At 46.2% G+C, this 13,055-nt stretch overlaps 1 non-coding gene across 1 annotated transcript; it reads right to left on the minus strand.

Moving 5' to 3' along the window:
* Positions 1–303: 303 nt before the first annotated feature.
* LOC143745379 (U6atac minor spliceosomal RNA) lies at positions 304–416 on the minus strand. The gene has a single exon (XR_013205982.1). It is a non-coding gene; the product is annotated as a U6atac minor spliceosomal RNA (small nuclear RNA).
* Positions 417–13,055: the final 12,639 nt, after the last annotated feature.

Consider the following 13,055-nt stretch of genomic DNA (forward strand, 5'->3'; position numbering starts at 1 on the left):
ATGTGATGTTAGAAAGTCTGATTTGTTTTAGTGAACCTGTTCATTTATACAGTTCATTGATGAACTGGTTCATAAATTATTCTTCAGACTTAATGAACATTTAACAGAGCTTTTAAATTATTAGTGATATTATACATTAAGTCAGATTTAGATGACAGCAAAACTATTTCAAATGTAAAAAAAAGTTAATTTAGTGTGCTCCATTAAACTTTAAATATGGGGCAATATGAGCCACCACAATATTACCACAAATGGACACCTCCAGCTACAAGCCTTGAGCCTTAACCACTATACAACCATCCCAAACACGGTGAGAGTAGATGGCAATGCTTTAACCACATGTGTGTTGAAGGTCACTAGAACCTCTTCCATCCTTGTCAAGTGGAGTGCTAACCTTCTCTCCTTTCAAACAACGCCAGGGTGTTGATGGAGCATCTGATTCAAAATGAAAATGATAATGGTGACAGTCAACATCTCTGACACCTCATGCCAATTAGAAGGCGAGAGTTCGTTATGTGTTGGGGGAGTTGACACAATCCTGTCGCTCAATCCAGTAACCCCAGGCTTTGAGACTGTCACCCGTCTCCCCACGTATCTCACCTCTGATGATCTGTCCAAACGGATCCCCATTCAGTCGCCTGTGCCTGAGCTGTCTTGTTATCCATTACAGGCTGCCTTTCCATCAGTGAACTCGCATAAAGTGCAACACAACATGAACAGGTTTTTGCACTTGGGCTTTTAGCACTTTGTCTGGTGTTCGAAAAGGCTGACCTTGCTGAAACTATCATTTTAAATTTCCTTAATACAAAACAATAAATATTTAGTTTAAGCTATGTTTGAGTATCAATTTAATGTATAACGATTAAATTTGAATGTCTCTTCTCAGGTGACTGTTTAGAGTCCAGAAGTTGTTACACATCCACATCTTACCACATCATAATGAAATTTGACATACTGTATACTGTTCAAAAGTTTGGGGTCAGTACGATTTTTTTTTAAAGTAACCACTTTTCATTGAGCAAAGACACATTAAGTTTCTCAAAACTGAACGCAATAACTTCCACAAAAATATAAAGCAGCACAACTTTTTAACATTGATAATAAGAAATCAATAAGCAAATCACCATATTAAATAGATTTCTGAAGGACACTGATGGTAGCCATTTTACTCCAGTCTTCAAAGGAATAAATTACATTTACACTGTAATAAGATTTCACAATATTACCGTTTACTGTATTTTTTATCAAATAAATTGCAGCCCATGGTGAGCATAGGAGACAGTATGCCAGTAATGGTACTGGGGTTTAGCTTCCAACAAGCGCTGTAAGTTGTGGACCAATCGTAACAGATTGTGACGTATGGCCAATCAGAGCAGAGTAGACTCTCAGAAAGGAGAGACTGAATCATCTGACGAGTCATTTGAGAATCAGTGAAAAATGTGGTTATGCGCAGTGTATATAGGCCTATGTCACACTTCCTGCTTCCGGAACGCGGAGTAGGGATACAGAACTTCCGGTCAAAAGTATTTCTTGATTAGGATTTAGATTATCAGCAATAATGTCTAAACCATCCGAGCTAGACTGACCACGAGCCATGAGGTTGTGAAACGAAGGTTCCCTTTCAGTCGATAACGTCGGACGTAGTCGACGCGACTGAAATGGGATCACGCTAGGGAGCCTATCATCTTCGAGTACTATTGAACGAGCCAATGTAATTGGCGTGCGTGATTCGCATCACACACTCCGCCCCCGCGGCGCGGGTATAAATACGGAAGTGGATGCACGCACTAGTTGCCTTTCGCTTCGGAGCCGATCGTTTGATGTCTCTGAGAGTGCTGTTGTCTACAACGAGCGAGTGTGTCGGTGTTCTTCAGGAAGACTCTCCCAGTGCTGGTGTTCTACAGCGCGAGTGCAGCGGTGATCGCGAGCTTTGAGCTCTCAACTGCTGTTTTAACAGCAACAAATTTCTAAATGTTTGTGTGTGTTGATGGCTGGTTAGAGGGCGGAAAAGTGAGTGCTTCACTGTTTCAGTTCTCTGTTCAGTGTTGCCGCGGTCATTTCCCTGTGTGCTCCGGCACTGGTGACGGTCCTATTTTCTGAAAGAGCAACACGGGTGCGTTTGCGTCTTTTTCAAGATGTCATTCCGCCCGTGCGTTTCTGGGTGCGGTCGTTCCCTGTCTCTCTCTGATGGTCACAACTGTTGTGTCACGTGTTTGGCTTACAGCACGCTGAGACAGCTTTTGTGGACAGCTCATGTTTTCACTGTGGGAACATGACTGTCGCAGTGTTGAGGGCGAGACTCGCCTTCGTTCGCGGAGAGCGAGTCCCCATTACCATGCCCCACCCTCGGGTGCTGTGTGGGATGGGTGACCGGAGGATAGTGTTGGATGTCCCGCCCGGTAACCATTCCCTGTGGGCTCCTCACTCCTCCCTTCCACTGCAACCACTGGAGCCTCCTGTGTTGTCTGCTGGTCCATCTGTAATGGGTGGGCCAGCGGTTTCACTCGGGGCTCCCCTGGAGGACAGGACGCCGATTGCAGCATCAGAGGGTGAGCTGACTTCTGGAGATGATGACTCGGCTGCATTGTCTCCCTCCGGGAGTTCAATGTTGCCCGAGCCGGATCCAGAATTATCAGCTATGCTGAAACGGGCCGCCGAGGCTGCCGGGCTCGAGTGGAACCTCCACCGTGTCCCGTTCAGTCTCGGTTGGAATCTGGAGTTTGGTATCTTGGGGCGGGCCGCGCTGGTTCTCAGCTCGCCGCCCCAGTGCCTTTCTTTCCCGAAATGCATGGAGAGCTTATCAGGTGGTGAACAGCATCTTTCTCTGCCAGAAACTGCCTGAATAGCTTTTCCCCCTCATTACCCTTGATGGAGGAACGGTGAAGGGTTGCGAGGTGTCCCTCCATTGGAGCGGTCTGTCGACACAGGTGCACCTGTGTCCGGCGGCCGCTGCCTTTTGGGGGGATCCTCGTCTCCCCCCTAAGGCCTGTGAGTTTCGTCCGTTCCGACGGGCAGAGCTTACAAAGCCTGTGGGCAAGCCCCTTCCTCTTGCGTGCCATGGCGTTGCTGCAGGCTAGGGCACCCATGGCATGCACGAGGGTAATCCAGACCGTGCGCTCATAGGTGAGCACCGCACTGCATCCGACCTCACCCTCCGGGGTACGGGTGTCGTAGCGTGCGTGATCGGTCTGGCGATGTCCACCTTGGTGGTCCAGTAGCGCCTTCGTTGGCTCAGCCTGGTTGGTATGGCGGATGCGGACAAGGTTCGGTTCCTGGTCTCCCCAATTTCCCAGGTTGGACTGGTCGGCGACGCGGTGGAGAACTGCATCAAACAGTTCTCTGCCGCTCAAGCGCAGACGGAGGTCATCCGGCACATCCTGCCCCGGTGGCCAGCTGCTGCCTCCACCCGCCGCCGGTGGCAGCTCCTCCGCCTGCTCGTCGCCGTGGGCGTTCTCCGGCCGCCGCTCCTGCTGGGCCTCCGCAGCAGCCTCCACCCAGGCCTCAGCAGGGAGCCGGCCGCAGTAGAGACGCCCAGCCCGCTCCAGGCGCTGCCAAGCCAGGTGGCAAGCGACAGCGAAAGCATTCCGGAGCGGGCCGCCCAGGAATGGATGAGATGCTCTTGGAGTGGCACGATCACTCCCTCCCCCCGGGTGAGGGCCGGGTGGAGCCTTTGTTTGGGTGTGTGTCTGTTCCGCCGCTGGCTCCCAAAAAAAAAAAAAAAAAAAAGCGGAGCAAGCGGTACCCACACTTCAAAGAGAGAGCAATTTCATCTGTTCCTGGGTCCCAGGAGGGCCAGTCTGGCGGGTGTGACCCTGTATAGCCTTACACCCCTCAGCTCCCCCTTGGTCGCCAGCAGGCAGCTTGGTGCGTTCGAGGACCCGGTCATCCGCCTTCTCACGCGCCCCCTGCCGCTTGTGGAGACAGGTAAGTGTTGCACAGCACACTAACACCACTCTCTCTACTTTGCTGCCCCACCTCAGGCTCGGCTACCCCGCTCAAGTCAGTGATAGTCATCACATTAGGTGTTGAGCAGACGTGCTCCTGAAAATTCAGTGATATTCATCACACCGAGTGTTGAGCAGTGCTCCTGACTTGTGCGTGCTTATCTTATCCTGCTGGCGAAGGATTTGATATAGCCGCTCCTCCAGCCGGTACGAAGGCCAGTTGTAAACTCGTTCTTCGTGCTACTAGGTGGTGGGTCGTGACCATCTTGGCCCAAGATTGGTCTGCAACTTTGACCTGTAAGACATGTGCTTCAGATCTCTACCTCCCGCACCGCAGGCCATCCTGTGTGTTGCGTCTAAGGGTGGAGTATCAGTACAGTGTCCTTCCCCTCGAGTGCTCCAGAGCCCGTTGGGTCTTCAGGTCAACTGGAAGAGAGTAATCTCGCCCACGGGCTGAGTATCTCTTTTCTAGTTTTGGAGAGGTACTCGGTCCAACATGTCTCTCCAATGAGAATGTGTTCAGCTGGTGTTGAAGTGAGAAAGGGTCCCACTGAAAGAACTTTCAGAGGCTCCTGGGGTATATGGTAGTCGCAGCCTTTGGCTCCCTCCATATGTGACCGCTTCAGCGCTAGCTTCACGATCGAGTCCCGAGGTGACCGTGGCAGAGCAGCTCACCCTGTGTGACTATAGTTCATCCCGGTCTGCTGCCAAACCCTCTTCAACAGAGCGGCCATGTACAAAGGGCGTGTTTTAACGGGGGCCTGGGCGACCCCCGACTACACGGGCATTCGTGCCTCGAGTTGTTAGACATTGCGACCGTTGCGCAAGCTTCCCCTGCATGTCACAAACTCACCCGTCACCTCCTCCTTGGAGTCAGACGCTTCTGAGGGCGCCTTATTCCACTCCTCCCGCTTACTCAATCGTGCCGCCATCGAGCCTCACGACAGTTATAGCCAGGGCAAGTGGAGACTCCATCCCCTGGGTCCGGCTGGGTCATGACCATTCCGGGGCCGCTCAGTTGCCCCCCCCGGTTTTATTTTTCCGCCAGTGTTTGGGTAAACCGAGCGGACTACCCTTGGACAAACACTGGGACTCAGCGGCCCCAGGGGCCCGCAGAAATGCGTTTAACCCCAGTGAGCCTTCTAAAAGTGACTGCGACTCATGGTCGCCTTGCGCCTGCAAGTCAGTGAAATCATCACTCTTCATGTTGAGCAGATTTGCTCCTGAAACTCAGTGAAGTTCATCGCACTCTGTGTTGAGCAGCAATGCTCCTGTAGCTCAGTGAGTCCATCACAGGTAGCTCAGTGAATTCATCACACGCAGTGCTGAGCAGAAATGCTCCTGGTGCTCAGTGAAGTTCCTCGCACTCAAGTGTTGAGCAGAAATGCTCCTGAAGCTCAGTGAGTTTATCACACTCAGGTGTTGAGCAGTAATGCTCCTGAAGCTCAGTGAACTTGTCACACTCAAGTGCTGAGCAGAAATGCTCCTGTCGCTCAGTGAGGTTCTTCGTACTCAAGTGTTGAGCAGAAATGCTCCTGAAGCTCGGTGAGTTTATCACACTCAGGTGTTGAGCAGGAATGCTCCTGAAGCTCAGTGAACTTGTCACACCCAAGTGCTGAGCAGAAAATGCTCCTGAAGCCCAGTGATCTTCACATGTTGTGTTGAGCAATGCTCCTGTCTTTTGCGCCCGTCACTTGCACCTACGTGCCATGTCAGGAGAGGAACAGGTCTTCATAGTTGCCCCTCATTGGCCCAACTAGACCTGGTTCCCTTCAACAGCCTTCCTGACTTCCCCTGGAAACTCTTTCGGGGACGGGGCACGATGGCACACGCGTTCTTCCCCCGGAGATTCCGGGCGGTCTTACATCTGAACGCGGAGGTTCAGGTGGCTATCACAAGAACATGTGTTAGTTACCATCACTTCTGCGAGCACCCCCTAGAATTGGGTAGCGTGCTTACGCCTTTAGAAGTGGAACCTAGTCGTTGAGTGCGTCTTCTCCCCTGAGGAGATCCTGAAAGCTTTCGATCACTTCAGTGCTCTCTTTCCTGCAAAATGGGTTGCAGTAGGCTGTTTTCCTAAATCACCCTCAAAATGATGTTGCCTCGGTGTTTAAACGACGCTCATCGTGTTGCAGAAGTATGCAGAAGCACGTTCTGATCGTCAGGTTCCTGAGGAGCAAGGTCTTGTAAATCCTTGTGTCCCTCTTTATCCTCTTGGGCCTTGTCCCTGGTGCGACTGCACTGCAGAGACCGCCCCTGAGCCACTGCAGGTAGTGAGTTAAAAATTCTGTTATATCAGTTCTCCTGCTCGCGTGGTCTCTACTAGAGGGTAGGGACTTGCTCGCTTTCGGTCAACGTATTGTGCCTGGAGTCTGGGCCGGCTAACTCTCACAGGCTGAGACCCCGGCTCGGATTGTGCCCAAGGTTCCTACCTCTCCCGTAATAGGAGCAGGTGGTGAGCCTGCAAGCGCTGCCCTGGAGGAGGCAGATCCAGCCCTGGCTTCTCTGTCCGTTTGCTTGGACGTGTACAGAATGCAAGTCATAGACCTCAGACCAGCTCTTCAAATATCTGTTGGAATTCAGCAGAGAGGGAAGGCTGTTTCCATGCAAAGTTGCACTTAGTGCTTGCCTTCATTTCGGCAAAGATCCGAGATGCAACATGTCCACTTAGGTGTTGAGCTCCTCTATGATGAGTGTAAAGGGCTCCGCCTGGGCGTTGACGATATACTTTGCTAAACAGATTCTAGAGTTGGGGGCTGGACGACACCTGGTTGAACCGCTGCTTCCCGTGGGCTCCCTTCTCATGAAGCCAGTTTCACCGTGAGCCCGGTTCAAGTGTCGGCTTGCTGCGCCATTCCCCTCCTATGGACTGGATACGTGCGCCTTTTTACTCCAGTTGAGTTCCCTTAAAATTGAACCCTGTTGAGTTCCTCCACACCCCTCCGACGTCGGACATGCGGAACGTCTGGTGTTAGGCCTACCACTCGTAAGCAGTGTGGAACCTGTGTTAGGCTGGGTCCATATGTTGCGGTCCCTTCGGTGACCCCATATGTGTATTCTTCCACGATACGGCTCCCTGCGGTGAGCCCGTGTCTTCCCTCGGCAGAGTCTCTCTGCCGTCACTGTCCGGTGTGTCTCCCCCCGTCTTAGGCTGGAGCCACCCCAGTGACATTCCATATGTTAGACTGCCCGGTTTCCGCCCAGTTCATATGTGTATTCTCCACATTACCTCCCTCTGGGTTGGATGTGGCTTCCGCAGCGTCCCTTCCTTCCAACGTACGGGGAACGCTTTCCCAGTGGTCCTGTAGGAACAGCAGTGACTTCCCTGGCCTAAGCCCTGTCCTTCCCCGCCTTAAGTTTGCGGGGGCATCAGGAGGCTTTGGTTTAGGCACTGGAAGGTGGCAGCGTTAGTGGCGTGTTCAATGGTTGATCCCATTTCAGTCGCGTCGACTACGTCCGACGTTATCGACTGAAAGGGAACGTCCTGGTTGCGTATGCAACCCACCGTTCCCTGAAGGAGGGAACGGAGGACGTAGTCCCCTTGCCACTACCGCTGGACCACCGCTGACCCCGGGTTACTCTCGGCTCCTCAGCGAAAAGCAACTAGTGCGTGCATCCACTTCCGTATTTATACCCGCGCCGCGGGGGCGGAGTGTGTGATGCGAATCACGCACGCCAATTACATTGGCTCGTTCAATAGTACTCGAAGATGATAGGCTCCCTAGCGTGATCCCATTTCAGTCGCGTCGACTACGTCCTCCGTTCCCTCCTTCAGGGAACGGTGGGTTGCATACGCAACCAGGACGTTTTTGCTCCTGTTGAAGCTATAAGTTTGTATGAAATCAACCTTGTTTTAAGAAAAACATGTTTTATCCGCGATCTTATAAAAAAAAACTACACTACCCACAATCCTAAGCGTAGCAGCAACGTCTGCTGATTGGTCCAACTCGTTGTTACCATAGAAACGTTTACCTTACTGGCGAACGGCTAGACCCGCAGCTGTTGTTGTAGTGTACCTGGTTGCTCTGCATCAGGACGTAGACAGCCATACCTCAGCTTTTCACGCTTTCCCGAAGGACGAAACACTCCACAAGTCTTGGGTTAGGTTAATAAGGAGGGATGAGGGGCCTTCTTTTAATATTCTCTGGGGCAGCACTTTCGTTTGCAGTTTGCATTTTTAAAAGGAGAGCATCTACGTCTAGGAAAGTGGTCGGAATAGACTTAAAGCCAATAATATACCAACCCGGTTTCCCTGGAATAACTGGGGGGGTAATCAGCCCTGTCATCGGTCAGTTTTTGACCGTGTTAGGCAGGTTGCGGAAAGATTTGGTCCAGCGGTATCTATCGGACTCCACCATTGTTTAAAGCTAACCAGAAAAGCCGTATCACTACTAAAAGATGTACACTACTTCCGGTCTTCAATTTTTTCGTGACATAGGCCTATTATGAGAAAATTAAAGTGTTTTTTGACCTTTGATGCATGTAAACCTGTTGTAGGAGACCTCCAAAGCAAAATTAGGAACCTTTAAAATAGCACAATAGGGGCACTTTAACACTGAAATATCTAAGAAAAACTCTCCACAAAACTAAACACATTAATATTTAAACTGCTTAAACAAAGTGCTTATTTTATATGAGCGTCTGATATGATGAAAAGTCTTAACTGTACTCATTTGTTATATTGATCATATCTGATGCTGAACAAGACAGGGCCATTAACTTTCCTCAGTTCTGAGAGCTTTTCCTGCATTGATTGTTCTGTGTGGGACTCTGTGGGACTAACGCCACCTAAAACGAAGGAGAGTCTGCTTGTTCAGATGCACACTAGGACAAAGATTAAACGAGATCGGGCTCCTCAGGGTGACCTACTGGCACTTCTTTTGGACCAGCACTGTTACGCATGGATAAAGCTCGAATAAATATGAACTACTTCGATTGATAATAACCATGAATAGACTTGGGTGATGACATCCATTTTTTTCCCTTGTCAAAAAAATTGAATGCAAAACCACAAAGACTTGGCCTATGCAGTATCTTAGATATAGAAATCCCATTCAAACATCCCTTTAGTGTTGAAAAGGCTATGTGCATTTCTCCAATGTACACAGACCAGACTGCTCCAAATCAATGCAAATTACTCATTTCTGCCACCATATGAAAATAGCAGAAAATCTCAAGGTATCACCTGCTCCCACTCACTCAGTTGTGGGTGAAATAATGTGATTATTTTTGTATTTCTCATTTGGATGCATCTTAAAGGAACACTTCACTCAAAAATCTAAATTGTGTCATTATCTACAGTTACTCAGCCTCACATCGTTCCAAACCCATATGCTTTCTTTTTTCAGTGGAACTCGAAGGAAGAACCCTTTACAAATGTGTCATCATACATAGGCATATACTTTATATCCGTGGATTCCAGCTACATACTGAGTTACATAATTTTCTTAAGCTCAGCCTCCAAAGGCCTACTCACGTACCACTCATAGTCACAGTCTTAATATTATACACTAAATGAAAAGAGATGCCTGAAATCAACAGTTTCAATTTGACCTGGTGCAATCCAACCTGCTGTTGTTATGAAACTTCTGGGATTTACCAAAGTTTTCCAAGTTTTTGGCAAGTAGTCGAAAGTCTTTCTACTGTTTCAGACATAGCCACATGGGTTTGTCCATAGGTCCATGTCGCCCTATCTGAATAAGCCCCAGTATTTGCCCTAAATGGGTTTGTTCATGTTCCAAACCCATTTAGGGGCCCATACCTCAAGCCCATATCATGCCTACATTGGCCCACAATGAAATGTTGGCTAGGGATAAACAACATTTAAACTGTGATTGGTCAGTTTATGGTCAGGTAGATTTTCCTGTTCTTTCTAACATTGGCAGTTCTTGGCAAGAATAAGCTGCACAACAGATTGTTATGTCAATAGTCAAATGAAAATTTGCTGACCTGCTGACATGTTCAATCAAATTAGCCTTCTCTGTCCATCTTTTCTTTAACATTTGTGAGATTTTTCCGTCTTCACTGCATTGTTTTCTTTTTTCAGTAGCATGACTCCCATGATAGTTCTATTATGGTTTCAGAGGAACAGAATGGGCTGTTCAATTTTTTAAACGTGTGCTCTGGAATTTGTCAACTGTAATCTAATCTTGGTCAGAAAATATTTCTTTGTAGTTCGGTCTGCCTTTCATGTGTTTTAAAAAGATTTCTATTAGTTTCAGGTGAAACACACCCAAAATGTTTATGACGGAAACCACACTTTTTCAGAGAAAACAGAAACTAGAGCTTGGATGCAAATGTTCAGTTGAAAGTAGGGGAATATGTAGCTAGATTGGAGACAGATATGATTCTACATCAAGGACAGATCTCACAGGCAAAGCCTAATCCACAGCTTTTTTGATCTATATTTTTAAACTAGTGAACAAACACAGTTGTTGGAATAACATGATGGCGAAACAGAGCCACTGAGACTTCCATGTCTTACATTCTGATTCAGTATTACACGGTAGGCCTACACCAGACACTTCTGATAGCCATTTTCGCTGATGAAATGGTTAGAAAGGGTTGATGTGATGTTCTTTGACACCTCTTTGTTGAAATGATAAATGACAAGATATGCAAATGAGGACTGGCTTTCAGTAAACATCCTTGCTTTCAAAGGCATTTGTGAGAAAGATAAGGAGCAGAACGACATTATATGATTTTTCCACATGATTTGCTATCAGAAAACTGAATCCTATTCATGTATTTGCTCCTATTGCACAATTTTCAAAGCCAACAGATTCCCCATTAATGCATTCTCATTTCATTCTCATTAATAATCACAATTCTGATTATGATATATGCAGAATTGAATATGCAATAACCACATAATTTAACATGCAAGAACCACGACTAACAAGAACCACAAAGCAACTTAAAAATAAATGTATGCATGAAAATAGTACTTCTTCAACAGTTAAACGATTACAACTTGGGTTCAGTTTTGTGCCGATTAGGCTACATTCCCCACACATTAAAAGAGACAGAGAAACAAAGAACCACCAAATCCACTACAGATATTTTCTCTGTTTATCACTATTTTAAAATATTTCTTATTCTAATTCTTTATATGTTAAGTGCCTCATAATGAGTTTTTACAAAAATACTGACAAGACTGAATGTGAAGAAAAAATTAGTTCAAAAAAGTAATCACTCAAATTTTGTGTATAATATTTTGCTAATTATTTTGAGATGCTTATCAGTACCTCCAGAAAAACGTGATTATGCAATCGCATAATTCAATGCATAATCACCCAAAGTCTGCATATTTCTGCGGGGGCCGCATTTTTTCAAATACGCTGCACTTTCGCCGCATAAATTCGCCGATTTCTGCGCAAAATATGCGGGGCTTCCATGATTTCATAATTCCCGTATTTTCGTTGCAAAAAACATATCTTAACAGAAAGTTGAAAAATGTTGCGTTTACTTCAAACAAGAGAAGCCATTTTCCCCTGTTGCCATGGGAATGTTATGAAGTGACGTAATTACGTGACGTGAACATCATCGAAAAGCTGTAAAACAGGAAGCACACATTTTTTATTTTTTTTATTTTATTTATTCATTTTTACACAAGTTGTAGCATATTCCTTTTGGAAAGCTACAGAACTTGTTTGACTCATCAAAGTTTTGTAAGTTTGAGCCATGTGTTTATTAAGGTCTGGAATAAAACAAGATGAGAACTTAAATATTCCCAGCACTTTCTGTGATGTATGCTTGCTTATAATAGGAAGTAATAATAAATGACTCTTTATATTAAGGTAGTAGCCTAGTGAGAACAGGGTGTTGGGGGAATTACTTTATTTTCTCTTTTTCATCAAACCGCAGTTTTTGCAAGTTCCCGCAGTTTTTGCAAGTTCCCGCAATTTCATCTAATAAATATCCCGCATATTCCATCGCATTTTTTAAGAAAACGTGCCGCATAATCAAGGATTTTTGCTCGCAACAATCACAAAAAACTCCGCATTTTTCTGAAAGGACTGGCTTATGTATTTTATATTGATCTGAATTTATAGGTACCAGTCATAATTGTTTATTTAGAATTCAGTGACATAAACGGATGGTGTTATGTATAAAATAATTAAAATAAAAAAGCCCTTATAAATGGCGAAAATATTATTTCAGAGAGAAAATATTATCCCTTTATTACAAAAAAGACACTGTTCATGACCTTCACTTATTTCAGCAAAATCTTCCTACTCTCCTCAAACGACTTGTGTCACACTTCTGACCATGCAGCACCTAATCTGCTATTTCTCTATTGCATTTTCCCCATGTCTTTTAAGACACCTTCCCGGCAGACTGAAACGCTGATCCATCCCGTCTACAGCCCCACTGGCCTCTGCAAACAGCCATCTATCTCTTGAAACCCGTGTGTACACTCTGCCTGCCAACAGTAATACATTACTACCAGTCATTGAGGTGAGTTTCCTGGAGTCCATGCATCAATACTCTGATGGCAGGCACCATCACAAGAGTGTTGTTCCAGAGAAGAGCAGTTTTCCAGTCCCAATAGTTTATAGAAGGCTGCAGCCTTGGATGGTCTACAGGGAGATGCTCAGCATTACTCACTAGACCCCAGCAAAGATGTCGTGTAATGCAGGCCATGAAGGAAGCAGGCAGTCATGACAAATAGTTTCTGTATTTAGTAAAAAAAGGATTTGGAGAGTGAAAAAAAACATCAAACACTGGAGAGGAGATTTACTGGGGTAAAATCAGACATGATAAAGAACAAAGAATGAAGCGTACATTTATAGTTAAATGCACATTATAATCTTTAGAGTCAAAATATAAGGGTGAAACAAGAATAGATAGAAATTAGCATACAGTAAAGTTAAAGTAGTTTTTCTTTAACTACATGCTATATTGATGCTATATTGAGATTTAAACTCCATTCACACTAAACAAAAGCTGTTCCACTAATTAGATTCATGGATTCAATTAAAGTAGGAACTGAATTACTTCATCCACTACATACAGTCATAAAGAATTGTTCTTTACACACAATTTGAGCCAGTGTTACAGATCATAATAATGTCAGCATCACTCGGCCAATGAGTAGTTTGGCCTCCT

The sequence above is a fragment of the Siphateles boraxobius genome, unplaced genomic scaffold (genome assembly GCF_051911475.1).
Source record: "Siphateles boraxobius isolate OS27281-9 unplaced genomic scaffold, OSU_SipBor_1 20, whole genome shotgun sequence".
NCBI lineage: Eukaryota > Metazoa > Chordata > Actinopteri > Cypriniformes > Leuciscidae > Siphateles > Siphateles boraxobius.